General features: G+C 39.6%; 1 protein-coding gene and 1 non-coding gene across 2 annotated transcripts in view; one reads left to right on the plus strand and one right to left on the minus strand.

The window, feature by feature from the left end:
• SPAG9 (sperm associated antigen 9) overlaps positions 1 to 22,265 on the plus strand; it is a 137,450-nt gene that overhangs the window by 11,618 nt on the left and 103,567 nt on the right.
• LOC113908427 lies at positions 10,283 to 10,388 on the minus strand. Its single transcript, XR_003515491.1, has one exon. It is a non-coding gene; the product is annotated as a U6 spliceosomal RNA (small nuclear RNA).

The raw sequence follows: 22,265 nt of genomic DNA on the forward strand, positions 1-22,265 counted from the left end.
GGCAGTCGCTTAACCAACTGAGCCACCCAGGCGCCCCTATTTCTTTATATTTTTTGAAATGTCTAGAGTTCCTAAGATACAAGACATTGTGATCTGTCTGCTCCTTATCTTACCAGCTTCATCTTTTCTTTTTTGAGCCATCATACCGAACAGTTGGAGTTTGTTTTGCAAATAGTATTCTTTCTCTCCAGGCCTTTTTTTTTTTTCTAATTTATTTTATTTCTTTTTATTAAAAAAAATTTTTTTAAAGATTTTATTTATTTGACAGAGAGAAAGCACAAGCAGGGGAAGTGGGAGAAGGAGAAGCAGGCTCCCCTCCGAGCAGGGAGCCTGATGCGGGACTCGATCCCAGGACCCCAGGATCATGACTTGAGACGAAGGCAGATGCTTAACCATCTGAGCCACCCAGGCACCCTCTCCAGGCCTTCTTAAAAGCTGCCTCCCTTTGCTTGGCACTCTGTTTCTCTTCTTTTGCCTGGTTAACAGTATTCATCTTTCAGGTTTTAATTCTGAAATGCCTTTTATGAACACCCAGGTATGGATTGTGCCCATCTTATATCGTCCCACAGCATACTCTTCCCTCCCCTCTCATAGCACTTCCAATGTTTTAGCAAACTAACCTGTGGCTTTAATTCCCCCATTAACTACTAGGAGGCAGTAGGATTTAATAGGTACTTGTTAGTTGGTTGGAGGGATGGATGAATATGCTAAAGGTCAAATTGCTAAGCCTAACTATTTAAAGTTCTCTTTTGTGCATTCAAGTTATTTGTCCTTATCATTGGTGCCAAGTTATGCTAAAACTTCCAAAAAATTCTTCAATAAGTCCTTTGACTTTTGTATAAAAAGAAAAAGACTTCTGAGGATCGTTATTGCAGATGCTTTACCTACATTGTCCTATACATAGTGGATATTCTAGAACTACTTTTACATTTAAATTGAAATATTAAGATCATAGGCATTACTGGGGCGCCTGGGTGGCTCAGTCGTTAAACATCTGCCTTCGGCTCAGGTCATGATCCCAGGGTCCTGGGATCGAGCCCCACATCAGGCTCCCTGCTCGGCGGGAAGCCTGCTTCTCCCTCTCCCACTCCCCCTGCTTGTGTTCCCTCTCTTGCTGTGTCTGTCTCTGTCAAATAAACAAAATCTTAAAAAAAAAAAAAAAAGATTGTAGGCATTACTTCTGTATTTGCAAAGGTTGGGCTAGGTGATCCTTTTTCATTTTTCAAACCTTATTATTTTTTATTTTGTTTATATCTTTTTTTGTTTTGTTTTTGGAGGGAATCTAGGTGATTTTTAAAAGTCATGATACTCTAATAATTTTAAACTTAATGTGACTTCCTTTTTGTATTTTAATTAATTTTAGATTTGTTTGAGTTGCTGCTTGAAAAATACGTTTGAGGGGCACCTGGGTGGCTCATTTGGTTGAGCATCTGCCTTCGGCTCAGGTCGTGATACCAGGGTCCTGGGATTGAGCCCCGCATCGGGCTCCCTGCTCCATGGGAAGCCTGCTTCTCCCTCTGCCACTCTCCCTGCTCGTGTTCCCTCTCTTGCTTTGTCTCTGTCAAATAAATAAATAAAATACTTTAAAAAAAAAAGAAAAATACGTTTGAATAAAATTTCCACACAAATGAGGGTTAAGTGCCCAAACTTAATTTTAACTATTTGCTTATGATCTTTTGATAGACCTTTTTTCCCCTAAGATTTTATTTATTTATTTATTTGAGAGAGAGAGAATGAATTGGCACAGGGAGGGGCAGAGGGAGAGGGAGAAGGAGACTCCTGCTGAGCAGGGAGCCTGATATGGGGCTGGATCCCAGGACCCCAGGATCATGACCTGAGCCCAAAGCAGTCGCTTAAGCGACTGAGCCACCCAGGAGCCCTAACATTTATTTTTGAAGTACGTTTCATTCTGAAGAACAGGGAGTATTTTATTTCTTGGGCATTAAAACATATATTGGTTAAAAGCCTCTGCTAGGTTATTATGATATAATAAAATTTCTAATTTCTGTTATCCTTAGTTTGAATTTTCTTTCAGTTACCTGTTGCCCTAGCCTCATTTTTTGTTACTGCTACCTATTCAAAAACAAATACCTTTTAAAAAGTTAAACAGGTTGCACAGAAGTGTGGAATCAAATATAACAGGCTTTTGTAAAACCAGAAGGGTAACTTTTTAAAAAAGGCTATTGTTTGTCTATGGTTCTACTATGAAAATAGTCTACTTGAACTTGTTTGATGTGATTTGGGAAACATTTAACAGAAATTACCCACTTATTTGTGGCTCTGTTAGTTTTAACTCTTTAAAGAATATTTTTGTGCTGGGATAGGAATTCATCCAGTAATTTACTCAGTGTTGACTACCTCTAAGCTAGCTGAGGGCCAGGAAGTAAGCAAAGATTTCTGAAGAGGTAAAATGAATGTCTCAAATTTGGTGTAATAAAGTTCATCATCTTGGCCTACTGAATAAACATTTAAAGGCAAAGCACTTATTCATAGTATCCTTATGCTATTCTATTCTGTTCTGTTGTGTTCTATTTTATTCTAATTTAAGAGAATGTGTGCCTGTGAGGAGCAGGGAGAGGGAGAGAGAGCATCCCAAGCAGGCTCTATGCCCAGCATGGAGCCTGATGCGAGGCTAGATCTCAGGACCCTGAGATCATGACCTCAGCTGAAACCAAGAGTCGGATGCTGGGGTGCCTGGGTGGCTCCGTTGGTTAAGAGATTGAGCCCCTGCTTCTACCTCTCCTCCCTGCTTGTGCTCTTTCTCTCTCCCTCTCTCTCTTTCTCTCTCTCTCTCTTTTGCTATCTCTCTCTCTCTCAATGGGGCACCTGGGTGGCTCAGTCGTTGAGCGTCTGCCTTCGGTTCAGGTCATGATCCCCGGGTCCTGGGATGGAGCCTTGCATCGGGCTCCCTGCTCTGCAGGAAGCCTGCTTCTCCCTCTCCCACTCCCTCTGCTTGTGTTCCCTCTCTTGCTGTCTCTTTCTGTCAAATACATAAATAAAATCTTAAAAAAAAAAAAGTCTGATGCCTAACCAACTAACCAACTGAGCCACCCAGTATCCTTATTTATGTATGTATGTATTTATTTATTTATGAAAGATTTTATTTATTTGACACACAGAGCACAAACAGGGGGAGCAGCAGGCAGAGGGAGAGGGAGAAGCACTGATGCGGGGCTCGATCCCAGGACGCTGGGATCATGACCTGAGCTGAAGGCAGATGCTTAAATGACTGAGCCACTCAGGTGCCCCAGTATCCTTTATTTTATTTTATTTTATTTTTATTTTTTATTTTTTACTTGAAAGTGTGTTTTGGTTTTGTTTTTAAGATTCTGTTCATTTATTTGACAGAGAAAGCACAAGCAGGGGGATTGGGAGAAGGAGAAGCAGACTCCCCGCTAAGCAGGCAGCCCAGTGCAGGGTTCCATCCCAGGACCCTGGGATCATGACCTGGGTTGAAGACACTTAAACCGACTCAGCCACCTAGATGCCTCAAGTATTCATATTTTAAGTAAAATAGTTTCTTAGCCCTCAACAGGTTATAAACAACAAATTGAGAGTATCTATTAGAGATAAGTACTTATATATAACAAATGGCAGGTATCTCTGAAGCAGGATAATGAAAATTATAAAAAGTGGCTAAGGGCAGTGCAGTGGCAAAGGGCAAGGGCAATAGGGTCAGATTGCCTTAGTTCAAGTCCTGGCTCTATTACTTCCTAGCTTTGAAATCATGGACAGGTTTCTTAATGCCAAACCTCAATTTTTTTTTTCTTTTTGAAGGTTTTGTTTATTTGACAGAGAGAGAGCATGAGCACAAATAGGGGGAGAAGGAGAAGGTTTCCCACTGAGCAGGGAGCCCAACGCGGGGGCTTGATCCCAGGACCCTGGGAATCATGACCTGAGCTGAAGGCAGATGCCCAACTGAGTGAGCCACCCAGGTGCCCCGAAACCTCAATTTCTTAATTATAAATAGGGATAATAATAGTAACAACCTTAGTAAGGTTGTTGTGAGGATTATACAGGAAAAATGAGCTTTTCAAAGCCCCAGGCATTTGGGTAATAAGTACTAAATGTTACCTGTATTTTTGATATCTACCTATCTATCCGTCTCGTTTATTTATTTATAAAACAGATGTTAATTAAACACTCTGTGCCCGGACCAGAGGTACAAGAATGAATAGTCCATGGTATTGCTCTTGAGCTCATAGTCTAGTGGGGGGAGGCTAATGTAAATAACTAGGGCAGCTTTATGTAAGTATTTTATTTTTTTAAAGATATTATTTATTTATTTGACAGAGAGAAAGAGATAGTGAGAGAGGGAACACAAGCAGGGAGTATGTGAGAGGGAGAAGCAGGCTTCCTGCTGAGCAGGGAGCTGGACGTGGGGCTTGATCCCAGGACCCTGGGATCATGACCTGAGTGGAAGGCAGACGTTTAATGGCTGAGCCACCCAGGCGCCCCTTTATGTAAGTATTTTAAACAAGTATTGTATATACAAGATGCTATATAGGAATAAGTTCATAGAGACAGGGTGGCATTTCACTGGGTTATAGGTCACAAATCCAAAGTATGAAGGGTTTGATAGTGTGTGACTATTCAGAAAACTACAAAAACATGACATTTATTTTTCCTATATTTAAGTAGTAAATATTAATTTTCCATATGTTCTTTGAAATAATGTACTAGTACTTCTGCCACATAGGGGAGTGGCAAGAATTGAGGTTTAATAGATAATCAGGTGTCAGAAAGTAAGGGACAGTATTTTCACATTTCTTGAAGGCATCACATACTGTAATACAGTAGGGCTTATAAAGGTGATTCACAGCGATGCTTCTTCCCAACATGAGGTTACATTTTATTTGTTATGCTCTATTTTAAGGAGGTAGGTGTGTATGAAATTCTAGAAACATTTTGAATTAAAACATGATAAAAATGTTTTGGTTCTTCAGATTTTCTTAAAAATATGGTTATGAAGACTACTTCATTTCTTAGTGATACTGTCAACTGATGGTATTAATATTGTTGACCTTGAACATTTTCATTCCCCTAACAGACTGCATTTATTTTAATTCAGTTAACTTGATTTTTTATTCCTGTGAAAATTTCACTTTATTTAGTTGTCAACATATTTTTTTCCTTAAAAATTCTTTTTTAAAAAAGATTTTATTTATTTATTTGACAGAGAGAGACACAGCGAGAGAGGGAACACAAGCAGAGGGAGTGGGAGAGGGAGAAGCAGGCTTCCCGCCGAGCAGTGAGCCCGATGTGGGGCTCGATCCCAGGACCTAGGAATCATGACCTGAGCCGAAGGCAGATGCTTAACAACTGAGCTACCCAGGCGCCCCATTCCTTAAAATTTTTATTGTGGTAAAATATACGTAGCATAGGGTTGCCTGGGTGGCTCCCCTTGTATACTCCCTTGTAGGTCTCCTGATCCATGAACATGATGCTTTCCATTTATTTAGTATAACAATGTTTTGTTGTTGTCAGAGTAAAAGTTTTGCATTTCTTTTGTTAAATTTACTTCTAGGCATTTAGTTCTTTTCCCCTTGAGTATTGCCCTTGTATATGTATATACAAGTCTCTTATCAGATATATGACTTGCTAATATGTTCTCCCATTCTCTGTGTTGTCTTTTTTTTATGTTCTTTTTCTTTTTTTTTTAATTTAAGTAGTTTCTACACCCAATGTGGGGCTTGTAACTCATGACCCCAAAATCAAGAGACACATGCTCTACCAACTGAACCAGCCAGTTCCCCCCCATACTCTCTTTTTTCTTTTCCTTTTTTTTTTTTTTAAAGATTTTATTTATTTATTTGACAGAGACACAGCGAGAGAGGGAACACAAGCAGGGGGAGTGGGAGAGGGAGAAGCAGGCTTCCTGCCGAGCAGGAAGCCCGATGCAGGGCTCAATCGCAGGACCCTGTGACCATGACCCAAACAGAAGGCAGAGGCTTAACGACTGAGCCACCTGGGCGCCCCTACCCCCTTTTTACTTTCTTGGTAATGTCCTTTGAAACACAAAAGTTTTTAATTTTGATGAAGTCCAGTTTTATTTATTTGTTTTCTTTTATTGCCTGTGCTCTTTGTGTATATAGAAGAAACCATTGCCTAGATCGATGTTACAAGAGTTTTACACCTATGATTTCTTCTCAGTGTTACAGTTTCAGGTCTTAGATTTAGGTGTTTGACCCATTTTGAGTTGTTTTTAATATATGGAGTCCAAATTAATTCCTTTGCATGTGGATATCCAGTTGTCCCAGTAGCAGTTGCTGATGAGACCATTCTTTTCTCAGTGAATTATCTTGATACCCTTGTTGAAATTTAATTGACTATAAATCTGAGGGTTTCTTTCTGGACTCTCAGTTCTATTCTCTTGATCTATATATCTGTCCTTAAGCCAGTACTACCCTGTTGTGATTACTGTTTTGTAATAAGTTTTGAATTTGAGGAATATGTCCTCCAACTTTGTTCTTTTTTTTAAATTTTTTATTGTTAATTGTTCTTTTTTTAAGATTATTTTGGTCATTCTGGGTCCCTAGAATTTCCATATGATTTTTAGGATCAGTTTGTCAATTTCTGCAAAGAAGCTCGCTTGGGTTTCCATAGGGATTTTGTTTAATTTGTAGATCAGTTTGGAGAGTATTGCCATCTTACCAATATTAGGTCTCCTGTTCCATGAACATGATGCTTTCCATTTATTTAGTTTTTAGTTTCTTTCAACAGTGTTTTGTTGTTGCCAGTAAAAGTTTTGCATTTCTTTTGTTAAATTTACTTCTAGGCATTTAGTTCTTTTTGATGCTTTTGTAAATGGATTTGTTTCCTTAACTTCAAAAAAAAGTTATTTTGAAATTTTTTTATTTTTTTAAAAGATTTTATTTATGTGAGAGAGAGAGAGGCCATGAACAGGGGAAGGGGCAGAGGGAGAGGCAGAAGCGTAGTCCATGCTGAGCAGGGAGCCTGACGTGGGACTTGATCCCAGGACCCCGGGATCATCACCTGAGCCCAAGGCAGACAGTTAACCAACTGAGTCAAGCAGGCACCCGAGTTATTCTTTAAAAAAAAAAAAGATTTATTTATTTATTTATTTGAGAGAGAGAGAGAGAGCGCATGTGTACACAAGTGTGCAAGCCAGGGGAGGGGCAGAGGAGAGGAAGGAGAGAAGCAGACTCCCCTCGGAGCATGGAACCTGACATGGGGCTCAATCCCAGGACCCCAAGATGATGACCTGAGCCAAAATCAGGAGTTGGATGCTTAGCCGACTGAGCCACCCAGGTGCCCCTAATTATTCTCTTTTTCCCCCTAATTAATTATTCTTAAGGTAAACTCTACCCCCAATGTGGGGCTTGAACTCATGACCCCAAGATCAAGAGTAGCATGCTCTACTGACTGAGCAAAGCAGGAGCCCCTTAATTAATTTTCTGATCATTGCAAATGTTTAGAAATAGTTTTTTTTTTTTAAGATTTATTTATTTATTTGACAGAGAGACACAGCGAGAGAGGAACACAAGCAGGGGGAGTGGGAGAGGGAGAAGCAGGCTTCCACTGAGCAGGGAGCCCGATGTAGGGTTCAATCCCAGGACCCTAGGATCATGACCTTAGCCGAAGGCAGACACTCAACGACTGACCCACCCCAGGCACCCCTAGAAAGACACTTAATTTTTTTGTATATTGATCTTGTATCCTGTTGAACTTATTTATTCTAATAGATTTTTAATATACATTATCATGTCATCTGCAAATAGAGGTAGTTTTACTTCTTTTTCTACAATCTGGATGCCTTTTATTTAATTTTCCTGCCTAATTACTCTAATTAGGACCTCCTGGTACAGTATGGAATAGAACTGGCAAGAGTAAAATTTTTGTCTTGTTTCTGATCTTATGGGGAAAGCATTCAGTCTTTACCCATGAAATATGAGGTAGTTGTGGGGTTTTGTAGATGCTTTTTGAGGAGTTCCTTTCTATTCCTTGTTGTAGAGTGTTTTCATATTGAAGAGATGCTGAATTTTTTCAAGTGCTTTTTCTGTAACTATTCAGCTAAGCCCGTTCGGTTCAGATATATTTTTAGGTGTGTGTGTGTGTGTGTGTGTGTGTGTGTATAACATCTGGAAATAACAAGACACAAGTCTAATTTTATAACTAAAGTTTAAATAGTATAAAATTAATTCTTAAAAAAGGCATATGTGTACACCTAAAATTAAAACTATATGTGAAAAGCTAAAATAATGACCATATCCCCTCCTTGGTAGGATGGTTAGGGAAGGCCACAGGGGACATAACCTTTCAGTTATGAAATGAAGGATGAGGAAGAGACCATCAAAGGAGAATGTCCTAGACAAAGGAAATGAGGCTCTGAGGTAGGAAACAATTTAAATTAGGAGTCAGCCAATGTAGAGGAAAGGGAGGGGACGAGGTAGGAGAATCATGGAGGAGCTGCTCACTCACTGGGCCTTATGGCCTCAGGTAGAGTTTAGAAGTCTACACTTGTGTTCTAGTAGGAAGCCATTGATGATCTTCAGTCAAAGCCATAAAATGTATCTTTAATTCATATTAAAGTATTTGTAGTGAAATCTTATGATGCTGAGGTTTGTTGGGGGAAAAGAGGAAGAATACAGACAAAACAGGATGTGCCATGTGCTGATAATTGTTGAAATTAGGTGATAGTATATAGGGGTTTATTACACTGTTCTCTCCTCCATTATGCATGTTTGAAAATTCCCAATAACATTAAAAAACAAGACACAGAAAACAACTGAAAAGAAAAATTATCCACTGTTGTTTTTTTTTTAAGATTTTATTTATTCATTTGAGAGAGAGCCAGAGAGAGAGAGAGAGAGAGAGAGAGGGAGAGAGCATGAATGGAGGGAGGGGCAGAGAGAGAAGGGGAGGGAGAATCAGACTCCCCACTGAGCGGGCAGTCCAACAGTGGGGTTCAGTCCCAGGACCCTGATATCATAACCTGACCTAAGTCAGATGCTCAATTTACTGAGCCACCCAGGTGCCCCTCACTGTTTTTTTCTTTGTAGATAATTTTTAGATTTTCTTCAATACTATATATTTCTTTTCAGGTTAACATTTAATGAATTTTCTTAGTAATAGAAAAATATTTTTATAATAGTCAAGTGTTGAAATAAGTCACAGTGTCAGGCTTTAAGATGTGTAAATTAAAGCCAGAAATGTAAAATATTGATCACATACCTACAGAAGCACAAAACTGTGACAATCAGTAAAGAATTACTTGGCTGGTCTGGTAAACTTTAGAGTGCTACACCTTTTCAGGTTTTATCAGTATGGTAATCAATTCCTGCTTGATAGCCTCTGTCATAGGCCAGTGAGTTTCAGTTCTTTCTTGTTTCTTGGGGTAAGACAGTAGAAAATGAATGTTCTCTGTGCTGTGGTAGTCAGTCACAAGGGCTAAAGGGAATATGAAATATATAGGTGCAAGAATAGTGGAGCTCGTGGAATAAATGGTCATTACATTTATACAGTTATGGATGATAGTTTGGGCAATGAGTAAAATTCTTTTTGTGTGTGTGAGTAAAATTCACATGTGTTGTACTTGTTGGGCTATTTTGTCTAAAGGTTTTGTTTCTTTTTATTTACTTACTTTTCCTGTTAATAGATGAAATACATGCTCTTTGTGATAAACAAAACAGAATCAAAGCATTATAGAAATACTTATAGAATCCTGCCCATTAGAGAAACCTCACTTTTTTTTTTAAAGATTTATTTATTTTAGAGAGAGCAAGAGCCTTCCCCCCTTTTCCCCCACCCTGGGGTGGGGGGGAAGGGGGCTAGTGGCAGAGGGAGAGGAAGAAGCAAACTTTTTCCCTGAGCAGGAGCCTGACCCTGAGCTCAATCCCAGGACCCTGAGATCATGACCTGAACTGAAGTCAGATGCTTAACCAACTGAGCCACCCAGGCGCCCCTCCCTGTATCTTGCCAACACTTGACACTCTCAGACTTTTTGGCTTTAGTTTCTAATCTGATATTTGTGGAAACAACCTTTAAATTTGCTTTTCTCAGATCACCACTGTGGTTAAACATATTTTCTTATATTTATTGATGATTTGCTTGCCTTTTCTGTGAATTGCCTGTTCAGTTTTATTTACTCATAACTGGCAACAACCTGTGTCTGTCTGGATAGATCGAAATTATTCTTTACAGTGGCTTTATAGTATTCCCTTATATGATCATCAATGGCTGTAACAGACCATTGGGGGAAAGGACTAGGGAACCTATACTCAATTATTTTTAGAAATTTTAATTCCAGTACAGTAAATATAAAAATTTAGAATGCTTCACAAATTTGTGTGCCATCCTTGTGCTGAGGCCATGCTAATTTTCTCTGTATGTTTTAATTTTAGTATATGTGCTGCTGAAGCTAACATGGGAATCTGTACTTTAAATTAGACCTAAGAGATGTATCATCCAAAAGCAGCATAGGGACTTTGTTTGCATCCTGGCTATGAACATTTATGAGACAGCCAGGAAAATCTGAATGGTGACTGGATATTCCCTATTATTTCATTAAGGATTGAGAAATGGTGCTATTGTAACTTAGTTATTCCTTCAGCATTTTTTACCTAATTTTCTTATAAAAGAGAACCTCTCCCTCATCAATTGTTTGATTACCCTAAGGTATAGTTTGTGCAAGAAAGATAGGATAAGTGCTATATTATTCAGTTCATACTTTTGTAATTTCCAAGAGCTCTTCCTTCTTCTTGCTCTTCCCCTACCCCCACCTCTTTCTAAAAATAGCATACTGTTCCGATTTCATGGATGTAATGACTTTTCTTTGGTCTTTGACTATATTAATTATAGTTTTCATTTGTTCCTGTTTTGTCTGTTTCCTCAGAATGCCATTTTTTTCCTGGTAGTTTTGGTCTCTCTTTTTCAGGTTGGAGCTTCACGTGCCTGATAACCCGTAATTATCCCTTCATGTTTTAAGCATGAGGCACTAAAAAAAGGAGGGCCAGAAGCTTTGTGTGCCTGGAAGCAGTTTATTGCCAATTGGGAACCCAGATTTCAGTATCCCATGGTCTTTTTGCTCAGAGGCATTTGAGTTTTGCCAAGGAAAGATAATGTCATGGGGAGTGGAGTGGTAGATAAGCATAGTCGTTATGAGAATCTGGGTGAGGGCCAGAATGGAAAGGGGGCTATCAGTGTTGCTGCTTGGTATATAGATTTTCACTTAATTCATTTCTTTTCATTTAGCACCTATTTGTTAGGGGTATTCCATTGTCTAGAATCTCTCTTATTGAGGGGTGCCTGGGTGGGTGGCTTCAGATGGTTAAGCATCTGCCTTCAGCTCAGGTCATGATCTCAGGGTCCTGGGATTGAGCCCCTAGTTGGGGTTCCTGCTCTGTGGGGTGTCTTCTCCTTCTCCCTCTGCCCTTCCTTTCTGCACTTGTGCTCTCACGCTTGCTCTCTCTCTCAAATGAATTAATTAAATCTTTAAAAAAATAGAATCTCTTACTGAGTTTATTCAGAAAACAAATTTCTTGTCTTCTGTGTGGGTAGACAGGAGGGCCACCTGGCTCCTCTGGAATGGCACTGGGGATGTATTAAGGATGTTACTCACTTTTACTAGTGCATCCAGCTGGGCCACTTGTATGCCCCGCCTTTTTTTTTTTCCCCCCCAGTGAGCTCTATGCCCAATACCGGCTTTAACTCATGACCACCCTCCCACACCCCCGCCCCCACCAAGATCAGGAGCTGCAGCTCTACCTACTGAGACTGAGCCAGCCAGGCACCCCTAGTTGGTTGTCTTAAACAGGATCAAATAAGATGGTTCACATATTTACATTGGTTAATGTTTCTTAAGTTTCTCTTAATTTCTAACAGCTCTCCATTTTTTCCCCCTTGCGAATGAGTTTTGAAGAAACTGGACCATTTGTATTTGAAAATTTTCCACATTTTGGATTGGAGGGGGAAATCATATCCTTTGGGTATTGTTTAATATGGTTTATTCTCTTGGGGTTCCTGGCTGGCTCAGTTGGAAGAGCATGTGACTTTTGATCTTGGGGTTGTGAGTTTGAGCCGCATGGTGGGTATAGAGATTAGTTAAATAAATAAATTAAAAACTTTAAAAAAATATGATTTCTCATTTCTTAAAGATACTATATTGAAAAACAATTACATTTAATGGAACTAATTATCAAATGGAATTTGATAATAATTACCTAACGTAATGCAATATTTTCCTTCTCCCACTCTGCAGAGTAAATGTGGGGATACTTAGCATTAATAAGTTGTCAGCCTTTTATTTGGTGGTATTATTTTTTAGACAGCTACTGTAGTCAGAGTTACTAATAAAGGGCTTTTCTTTTTTTTGGCTCTTGCATCTTTACTCCCAATTAGGAACAGTCTCTAGGGACTTTTTTTTTTTTTTTTGAAACTTCGGGTGCTTGCCTTTTCAAAGTATTCATTTGTTTTTCTCCAGAACAGTGGGGCAGAACAGCCCCTATAAGCCATCTGGACTTGAAACCATTTTGCTTCGTCACAAAGCTTATTCTTTTTAGATCCTGACATAAGTCTGTATTGTTTACTGATTTTTTTTTTTTAACAGTGTCTAGTTGCTCCCAGGAGAGTACTGTCTGAAGTTATGTAAATGTTGTTGGCTGATTAGTAATTGAGAGGGAAAAGGAGCATTTAGTGAAGAGGTGTTTATCTTTTATCATACATGCTAAAAAAGCCCATGCATGGGCTCTTACCCTTACCACCCATCACTTTTTAAAAAAAGATGTGCAAGAGAGAAGACATAAAGACAAAGACACAGAGGGTCGGGGGGAGATGTGTACTCTACAGCAACATTCCTGAGAGATTTGACAAACTGCTATGCAGAAAGGGAGTAACCAGAATTTTCCAGGGGTTGAATGCTCTTGGAATTTGAAAAACTGCTGCTCTCCTGCCTTGATTTTTGTTGTTGTTGTCATTGTTTCGTTTTTGTTTAAAGATTTTACTTATTTGACAGAGAGAGTACAAGCAGAGGGACCAAGAGGGAGAGGGAGAAGCAGACCCCCTGCTAAGCAGGGAGTCTCATGAGGGGCTCAATCCCAGGACCTGGGAACATGACCTGAGCCAAAGGCAGATGCTTAACCGACTGAGCCACCGAGGCACCCCTCAAGTTTTTGTTTAAATTCTAATTAGTTAATGTATAGTGTAATAATTGGTTTCAGGAGTACTGCCTTGATTTTGATATTGCCCTAACCCCCCCCCCCCCCCCCGCCAGCATTTGCCAAATGTAGTGGAGGGTGACCAACTTGATAAAGTTTGCCACTAAAAAGAAGTTAAGGCACATTTATTTTTTTTTTAATTTTTAAATTTATTTATTAGAGAGAATGAGAGATAGCACGAGAGGGAAGAGGGTCAGAGGGAGAAGCAGACTCCCTGCTGAGCAGGGAGCCCGATGTGGGACTCGATCCCGGGACTCCAAGATCATGACCTGAGCCGAAGGCAGTCGCTTAACCAACTGAGCCACCCTGGCACCCCAGAAATTAAGGCACATTTAATCAGTTACGATTGCCCATAGGTTTCTTATGAGCTTTCATATACTTTTTTCCCCCCTCCTTCAAAATGTTTCTGGCTAGGGTAATGCCTCAAGCCTTATTTCCTTTGCATAAAAATAATGCATTATATGCAAATTTTGGTGATAAAAGGAATTTTAGTTGGGTTGGGAACTTTTGTGTTTTTTTTATTTTTTTTTTAAAGATTTGACAGAAAGAGAGATAGCAAGAGCAGGAACACAAGCAGGGGGAGTGGGAGAGGGAGAAGCAGACTTCCCGTTGAGCAGGCAGCTGGCGGATGCGGGGCTCAGATGCAGGGCTCAGATGCGGGCTCAATCCCTGTACTCTGGAATCATGATCAAGGCGAAAGGAAGATGCTTAACTAAGCCACCTAGGTGCCCCTTGCTATTATTTTAATATATGCCTCCAAATCTTTTCTTTATTCCTCCAGTTTTTTATGATCATGCTACCTGTAATGTTTTATGTCAAAGCCCTTAAGGAATGTATGAAAAAATAATACTTTTCATACTTTCTCTAAATACTTTAATCCACATTGTTAACCTGCAGTTGGGTTGTGCTAGTTACGCTCCAAATAATGAGAAAATTTATTTAGAAATAAATATCCCGTGTGTGCAGTTGCATACCTCACACGTAGCTCCCCTTGATTAAAAATAAATTCTATTATATTACCCATAGCTACCTCCTTTTTTTTAAAGTTTTTATTTAAATTCCAATTAGTTAATATACAGTGTTATATTAGTTTCAGGTGTACAGTATTAGGGACTCAGCACTTCTATACATCACCCGGTACTCATCACAAGTGTACTCCTTAATCTGCATCACCTATTTCACCCATACCCCTGATGTGATTTGAAGTGGGGTTCGGCCAAGAAAGAATTCTTGAAACATTTTCAGTGGAGAAAGGTGGTTTTATTATAGTATGGGGATAGGACTCGTGGGCAGAAAATGCTGCGCTGGGATTGTGAAGAGCAGTTGATCATATACTTAGGAGTTAGGGGAGGTGAAGACAAAAGGAAGTTTCCAAAAGGATTTTCCTATGTCAAAGAAGACTTACAGGATCCTGGAGGCCTAGCTATTATCAAGCTAAGGTTGTTTTTGCCTCTAGCAAAGGCATTAACGTTAAGATTGGGAATTCCTGGAGGAATGTCATAGTTTGCTTGCCTCAAGTATTTGTCAAAGGGCTACAGGTTATAAGAAAACTTATTTTTCTTTTTAAGATTTTATTTGTGTGTGTGTGTGTGTGTGAGAGAGAGAGAGAGAGAGAGAGCATGAGTGGGGTGAGGGGCAGAGGGAGAAATGGACTCTCCACCAAGCAAGGACCCCGACGTGGGGCTCGATCCTGGGGCTCCAGGGTCATGACCTGAGCCAAAGGCAGAGGCTTAACCAACTGAGCCACCAGGTGCCCCAGAAAACTTAATTTTATCTACATTTCTTTTGCCTTTGTTCTCTACATCACCCCCAACCACCTCCCTTCTGGTAACCATCAGTTCGTTCTCTGTAGTTACAAGTCTGTTTCTTGTTTTGCCTCTCTCTTTTCTTTTTCCCTTTGCTCGTTATTCTGTTTCTTAAAATCCACATATGAGTGAAATCATATGGTCTTTGTCTTTCTCTGACTTATTTCACTTAGCATTATATTCTCTAGTTCCATCCATCTTGTTGCAAATGGCAAGAATTCATTCTTTTTTATGGCTAATTTTCCATTATATATATATAAAACACATCTTTATCCATTCATCAATCAATGAACACTTGGGCTATTTCCATAATTTTGCTGTTGTAGATATCTACCCCCTTTCTTTATCCCAGATAAGCAATTATCACCATCCGCACCATTGGTTAAACTAGAAATCTATCTTTTTTCCTGATTTTTTCCTTCTTCTGTCTTCTCCCTTATATTCATTCAGTCACCAATTCTGTGTATTTTACCTCCAACAAATTCTCTTGAATTCATCCTCCTCTCCATTCTCACTAGACACTGCTTATAATCCTCTGTCATTTGGACTACTGTGGTGGCCTTTGGTCTTCCTTTACACACTCAGACTTCCCCAGCCCCCTCCATTACATTTCCCATTTGGTTTCAGACTGAGCTTTCCAAAGTGTGAGTGAAGTTCAGCATCCCTGATATGATCCAGTATCCTGCAAGGCCCTATGTGATTTGGTCCTTGATTTTCCAGCCTCCTCTCCGGCCATTCTCTCTCACTTTCCTTTTTCTTTCTCCTTAAGATTTTATTTATTTATTTGACAGAGGGAGAGAGAAAGCAGAAGCAGGGGGAGTGGCAGGCAGAGAGAGAGAAGCAGGCTCCCCACTGAGCAAGGAGCCCTGGGATCATGACCTGAGCCGAAGGCAGACACTTAACTGAGTCACCCAGGCACCCCGAACTATGTGATTTTTTTAAAAGTCTCATTTCATATTTGGATTTTGAAATGTTAACTCCTTATTGTAGAAAGTCTTCCAAGAATCATGTCATATAGAAGTCTGAGACTGAATTGTAAACCAGGGTTGTGCTGTTACATCCCATATTGGTGTCACTTGGGTAGTAACAGAAACACCAGCCATCTCTTATTAGCATCAGCCTCAAATTAGGTGACTATTGAATTATGTGAGATCTTCAGAAATACATCTTTTGTTAGTCCCCTATGTTTAATGCCTGTTTTCTTTTGCTAAATTTCAAACAATGGAACATAGGAACCAGGGCTGTCTTATAACCTTCCTGGCATCTTAGAATACTTAGAACAATAAGGACTCGAGTTGTGTGTTGAGAGGATGGATGGATGGATGGATCGATGGTTGGATGAATGGATGAATGGAATCTTACTGCCCACAAAGACAATTTGTGAATCAGAGGAGAGATTCTCAACTTACTCTTTGGCTAATGGTTTATTCTTTACATCAGCTACTCAAGTTTCAACCCTAAATTGTATTTTGCTGCACATGCCATGGTCTTTCTTTATGCCTGCCTTTGCATGTGCTGTTTCCTCTGTCTGGAATGTCTTTACCCCACTTCATCAGGTAAATTGTTTCTTTCAGAGTCAGCTGAAATTCAGGCCTTGTTCTCTTCTTCAATTAATGTAAGCTCTAAACTCAACCTGGGGCTTGAACTCACCGCCCCATCAAGAAGTCCCCCATCAAGAGTTACATGCTTTACCAACTGAGCCACCTAGGTGCCCCTGGGCTGCTCTTTCTTCCTCTTTTAATAGTTTAATGTATTATTATTATTATTATTATTTTTAAGTAGGCTCCAAGGCCAGCATGGAGCCCAATGTGGGGCTTGAACTCACCACCCTGAGATCAAGACCTGGGCTGAAATCAAGAGTTGGTTACTCAACCAACTGAACCACCCAGGAGCTCCTAGTTTATTGTATTTTCATAGCAAACTTGCAGGAACAGCACAGAAGACAGACAACATTAAAAACATGTACTTAGATGTAGGACAACTCGGAAATGTATAGTGCTGTCAATAAGAAATTTACTTGTTTTAAAAATACCCAAATGCTGGCATTGTCCAGAAAAATTTAACAGGTTTATTTATAGTTTTTATAAAGTTGAACTCCTGAAATGTGTTCATGGAAACATTTTGACTTTGGGCTTTTTTAAAAAAGATTTTATTTATTTGTTTGACAGAGAGATAGGGAGCACAAGTAGGCAGAGTGGCAGGCAGAGGGAGAGGGAGAAGCAGGCTCTCCGCTGAGCAGGGAACCCGATTTGGGGCTTGATCCTAGGACTCTGGGATCGTGACCTGAGCTGAAGGCAGCCACTTAACAGACTGAGCCACCCAGGCGCCCCATTATTGTCTTTTTTTTTTTTAGATTTTATTTATTTATTTGACAGAGAGATAGCAAGAGCAGGAACACCAGCAGGGGGAGTAGGAGAGGGAGAAGTGGGCTCCCTGCTGAGCAAAGAGCCCAATGCAGGACTTGATCCCAGGACCCTGAGATCATAACCTGAGCTGAAGGCAGACGCTTAACCAACTCAGCCACCCAGGTGTCCCTGGGCTTTTTTTTTTAAAGTAGATTTGGGAGGTGCCTGAGCGGCTCAGTTGATTAAGCATCTGTCTTTGGCTCAGGTCATGATCCCAGGGTCCTGGGATCGAGCCCCACAACGGGCCCCCTGCTCAGCAGGAAGTCTGCTTCTCCCCCTCTCCCTCCCCCAGCTTTATGTCTCTCTCTCAAATAAATAAAATCTTAATAAACAAATGAAAGCAGATTTAGTCACTTAATTCTGTTTCTATTGCTCCTTATACTTGCTTCCATTATAGTACTTAGCATATTATATTGTTAACTGTTTACTCCTTTTCCTTGATGGCTGTCATGAAGTAACTGCCTGGATTGGATGGGTAGATAGAGTTTTAGTTTTATTTATTTATTTATTTTTAAAGATTTATTTATTTATTTGAAAGAGAGAGAATGAGAGAGAGAGCACATGAGAGGGGGGAGGGTCAGAGGGAGAAGCAGACTCCCTGCCGAGCAGGGAGCCCGATGCGGGACTCGATCCAGGGACTCCAGGATCATGACCTGAGCCGAAGGCAGTCGCTCAACCAACTGAGCCACCCAGGTGCCCCAAGAGTTTTAGTTTTATATTTAGTATGTTATTTAAGAGTAAATAACATTACTTAGTAGTTGTAATAAATATCTTTTTACTGCCAACTGCTTATTCTGTACTCCTGCTGAGATCTGGAGAATAGTCATTGTAAATAGGTGTGTGGCTGTATTTAATTGTGACTTTTTTCCTTTTTTTAAAGATAGATTTATTTATTTATTTGAGAGAAAGAGAGAGAGTGAGCAGGGGGAAGGATTAGGGAAAGGGAGAGGGAGAAGCAGACTCCCCCCGAGTGTGGAGCCTGATGAGGGGCTCGATTCCAGGACTCCAAGATCATGACCTGAGCAGAAGGCAGACACTTAAAAGATTGAGCCACCCAGGAGCCCTAACTTTTTTTCTTTGATTAAAAAGTGACAGAATGGGATATGTTCCTATTTTTATGTTATTTCAATTAGTATGTGTGTTAAGTTGAAATTGCTGGAGTAGAAAGTAGACATCTTTTTTTTTAAGATTTATTTATTGATTTTGGAGAGCTAGAGAGAGTGTGTGTGAGCAATTGGGATGGGGGAGGGGTAGAGGAAGAGAATCTCAAGCAGACTCCCTGCTGATTGTGGAGCCCAGGACCCTGAGCTCATAAATCAGGAGTTGGACCCTTAACCAACTGAGCCACCCAGGTGCCCCAAGAAGACTTTAAAACCAGAGGCAGTCATGTTTATAGTATACAAAACTAGTAATGAGGTTCAGCAGTACTCAGATGTGCTACTAACCCACCAAGGATCTCTGAGCAGGGAAGAGAAGTGGAAAGCTTCTAAAAAGAGTAACGCATGCCAGCTATTCCCTAATTATTTTCTCTGTAGTGTGGGAGGGTTGGGTATAGAAAAAAGAAACCATTCTCATTACCTCTCTTATACTCTGTCCCCAACCCCCACTGAGAAAAAACAACTTTTCTATGAGGACCAGGAATCTAAACCTTTTTCTGCCAAGCCCTCTTTTGGCATTTAATTGAATTTCATGCTTCTTTCTTTCTTTCTTTCTTTCTTTTTCTTTCTTTCTTTTTCTTTCTTTCTTTTCTTTCTTTCTTTCTTTCTTTCTTTCTTTCTTTCTTTCTTTCTTTCTTTCTTTCTTTCTTTCTTTTTCTTTCTTTCTTTCTTTTTCTTTCTTTTCTCTTTCTAAAGATTTTATTTATTTATTTGACAGAGAGAGACACAGCGAGAGAGGGAACACAAGCAGTGGGAGAGGGAGAAGCCGGCTCCCCACTGAGCAGGGAGCCCGATGCGGGGCTCCATCCCAGGACCCTGGGATCATGACCTGAGCCAAAGGCAGACACCTAACGACTGAGCCACCCAGGCGCCCCACCACCTTCTTTATTTCTATTCCAATTTCCTTTTTCATAAGTTCTTATATCAGTGTTTCCTATGTTTCCATTGTTATGTGCCATATAGAGCTAGGCCATTTTCTGAAGTTTTTTGTATTTATCAATGTTGTGTTTCCTGAGCTCCTGTGTCCTATAGCAACTTCTATTTCCAAGGTTATCTGTATTATCAAGGATATTTCACAAAACAATGACACAAAAACTAGGTTATTTGACAGATCTTTTTGGGGGGTAACAATTTAGAAAATTTCAGTCATTTGTTACTCTTTCTTGATTACTCTTAAGGCTCTTCAGATGTGTTTATCCTACTAGCTTTCAGTGCCCTTTTATGATCTATTAACATGCCTTATCAGAACTGAGGAGTATTTATTTTTGTTGTGTAATAGTCATTAACATTTTAAATGAGGGTGGCAACTGTACATTTCCAAACCAAGATGTAATACACATTTAAAATTGGGATTTACAGAACAGAGAGAATTTTAAAAGATTATTTTAAAAGAAATCAACATTTACTATTTTTATAAATGGGAGGAAATCATTCTTGATTTCTTACAGACCTTGAAGATGCAGTGAATTTGAATGCATAGTTTTGTGTTTCATATATTTATCTTCCTGAGGAAAGGATCTATTTTCATAAGATTCTCAAAGGAGTTCATGATTCTAAAAGTTTAATTTAAGATCCACTGTTTAGAATAAGAAAGGAAAAAAAAAACATACACCATTATGAGAGATGGCAGTTCATTTTGGAGGCTCTACGTTTATCTATTTTAGTTTGCTTGAAGGAAAGGCTTGGCATTTGGAATATTTTCATTATTGCCAGTCCCTTCCTGTGAAGGGAAACTGTAGAAACAAGAGATTTCCATTTGCAGATAAATAGCCCTGTCAGTCCAAGAACTGTCACGTCATTTGGGGGAAAAAAAATCTTTTGCCATATTTACTTAAGGTGATAGAGATATAAAGTCTTAGTAATCATTATAAAATGTGAATAGTTCCGAAGCATGAATCATCTAGGTAGGTCTATGTGATGCTCGCCTATGAAATAAGCAGATAGTAGTGTAGTGACTGCTAAACTTATGGATTATTCATGTCCTTCTGTAGCCAAACTGGGTCGCTAAGAAACAAAGCAGACATGAAGTTGTGTGCTCACGATGATGTTTCTTCTATCAGGAGTTCTGAATAGGCAGAATGGTGGTGGTTTTTTTCCAGCTTTATTGAGAAATAATTGATATATAATATTGTGTAAGTTTAAAGTGTACCACGTAATGATTTGATATATGTACATAATTGCAAAGTGATTACCACAGTAAGGTTAGTTAACATGTCACATAATTACAATTTTTATTTTTGTGGTGAGAACTTTAAAAAATCTATTGTTTTAGCAACTTGCAAATGTATAGTACAGTGGTATTATCTGTAGTCACCATGCTGTACATTATACCCCCAGAGCTTACTCATAACTGAAGCTTGTGTCATTTGGCCACTTTTCCCATTTTCCCCTATCCCCACCCCATGCCCCTGGCAACCATCAATCTGTTAGTGGTAAAGTTTTTGTTAGAAGTTTAATAGTACATCATTTTAAGTATTAGCTGGTAAACATGTGCTATATGTTCTTTAAAACAGCATTTTACCCATTGCACAAAAGAAGCCTAAAATTTCTGGTTACTTAACCCAGATATAGCAGTTCAGTTAGCCAAGGGAGCATTTTTAAAGCAGGCCAAAAAATAATTACGTTTTCTTATTGATTCTTAGTCTTTTCTTATAGTCCTGGCAAAATGTTGAAGTAATTTACTCAGAGTTCATCACCAACATCCTGTTATATAGCTGCTGCTTTTCTGTTCAACATAACTTATATATTTTTTAAAGATTTATTTATTTTAGAGAAGAGAGTACGAGAGTGCAGCGGGGAGGGGCAGAGAGTCCCAAGCCGACTCTCCACGGAGCTTGGAGCCCCACGCTGGGCTAGATCTCATGACCTTGAGATCACGACCTGAGCCAAAACCAAGAGTTGGCCGTTCAGCCGACTGTGCCACTGAGGCACCCCTCAACATAACCTTTATATTTCCTCCTTGCATTCAGTTTGTAGCCAGTGAACATCATTGGAAGGCAGAGATAGTGTGATATTCAGTCACATTTCATGTGCCCGGTGCATAGTAAATAGTAGACATTTTTTGCATGAGTGGATGAATGAATGGATGATTTATCAAGTTTGCCTGTTTTAAAAAATTTTAAAAAATATTTTATTTATTTATTTGAGAGAGAGAGCACATGAGTGGGGAGGAGGGGCAGAGGGAGAGGGAGAAGCCACCCAGGTGCGCCCCCCCAACCTGTTTTTTGAATTCTCGACCCTGAGATCAAGAGTCGCATGCTCTACCAACTGAGCCAGCCAGTCGCCCCCAGTTTGCCTCTTTTCTTGTATTTACTGCTACTTAGAGTTATCTTTACTCCTACTTAGAGTTATCTTTAGATTAGTATTCTGGAAAAGTAAACAATGGCTGTTTGATGCTTCCCAGAGGCTTCACAAATATGGAATATTTTCATAGAAAAGTATAGGGCATAGGGGTGCTAAATGTGGAGTTTGTGGAAGGACTTAAGTGATCTCTGAGTCCCTGAGAAAAATAGGCAGAATTCGGGTTGGGTGAGGGCATTTTTGCTGGGGAAACATGGTTCATGGATATATCAAATTACCAGATGGGTCTGTGGACCCCTGAATGATCAAGAACCAATGTTTCAGAGGTTGTAGGTTTCAATCTTGAAAAGATAAGGAGAACATTATCTAATAATATAAGGAAACCAAATGGCTCTTAAGGAAAAGTAGATGACTATATTAGGC

Source organism: Zalophus californianus, chromosome 16 (assembly GCF_009762305.2).
Source record: "Zalophus californianus isolate mZalCal1 chromosome 16, mZalCal1.pri.v2, whole genome shotgun sequence".
In the NCBI taxonomy this organism is placed as follows: Eukaryota; Metazoa; Chordata; class Mammalia; order Carnivora; family Otariidae; genus Zalophus; species Zalophus californianus.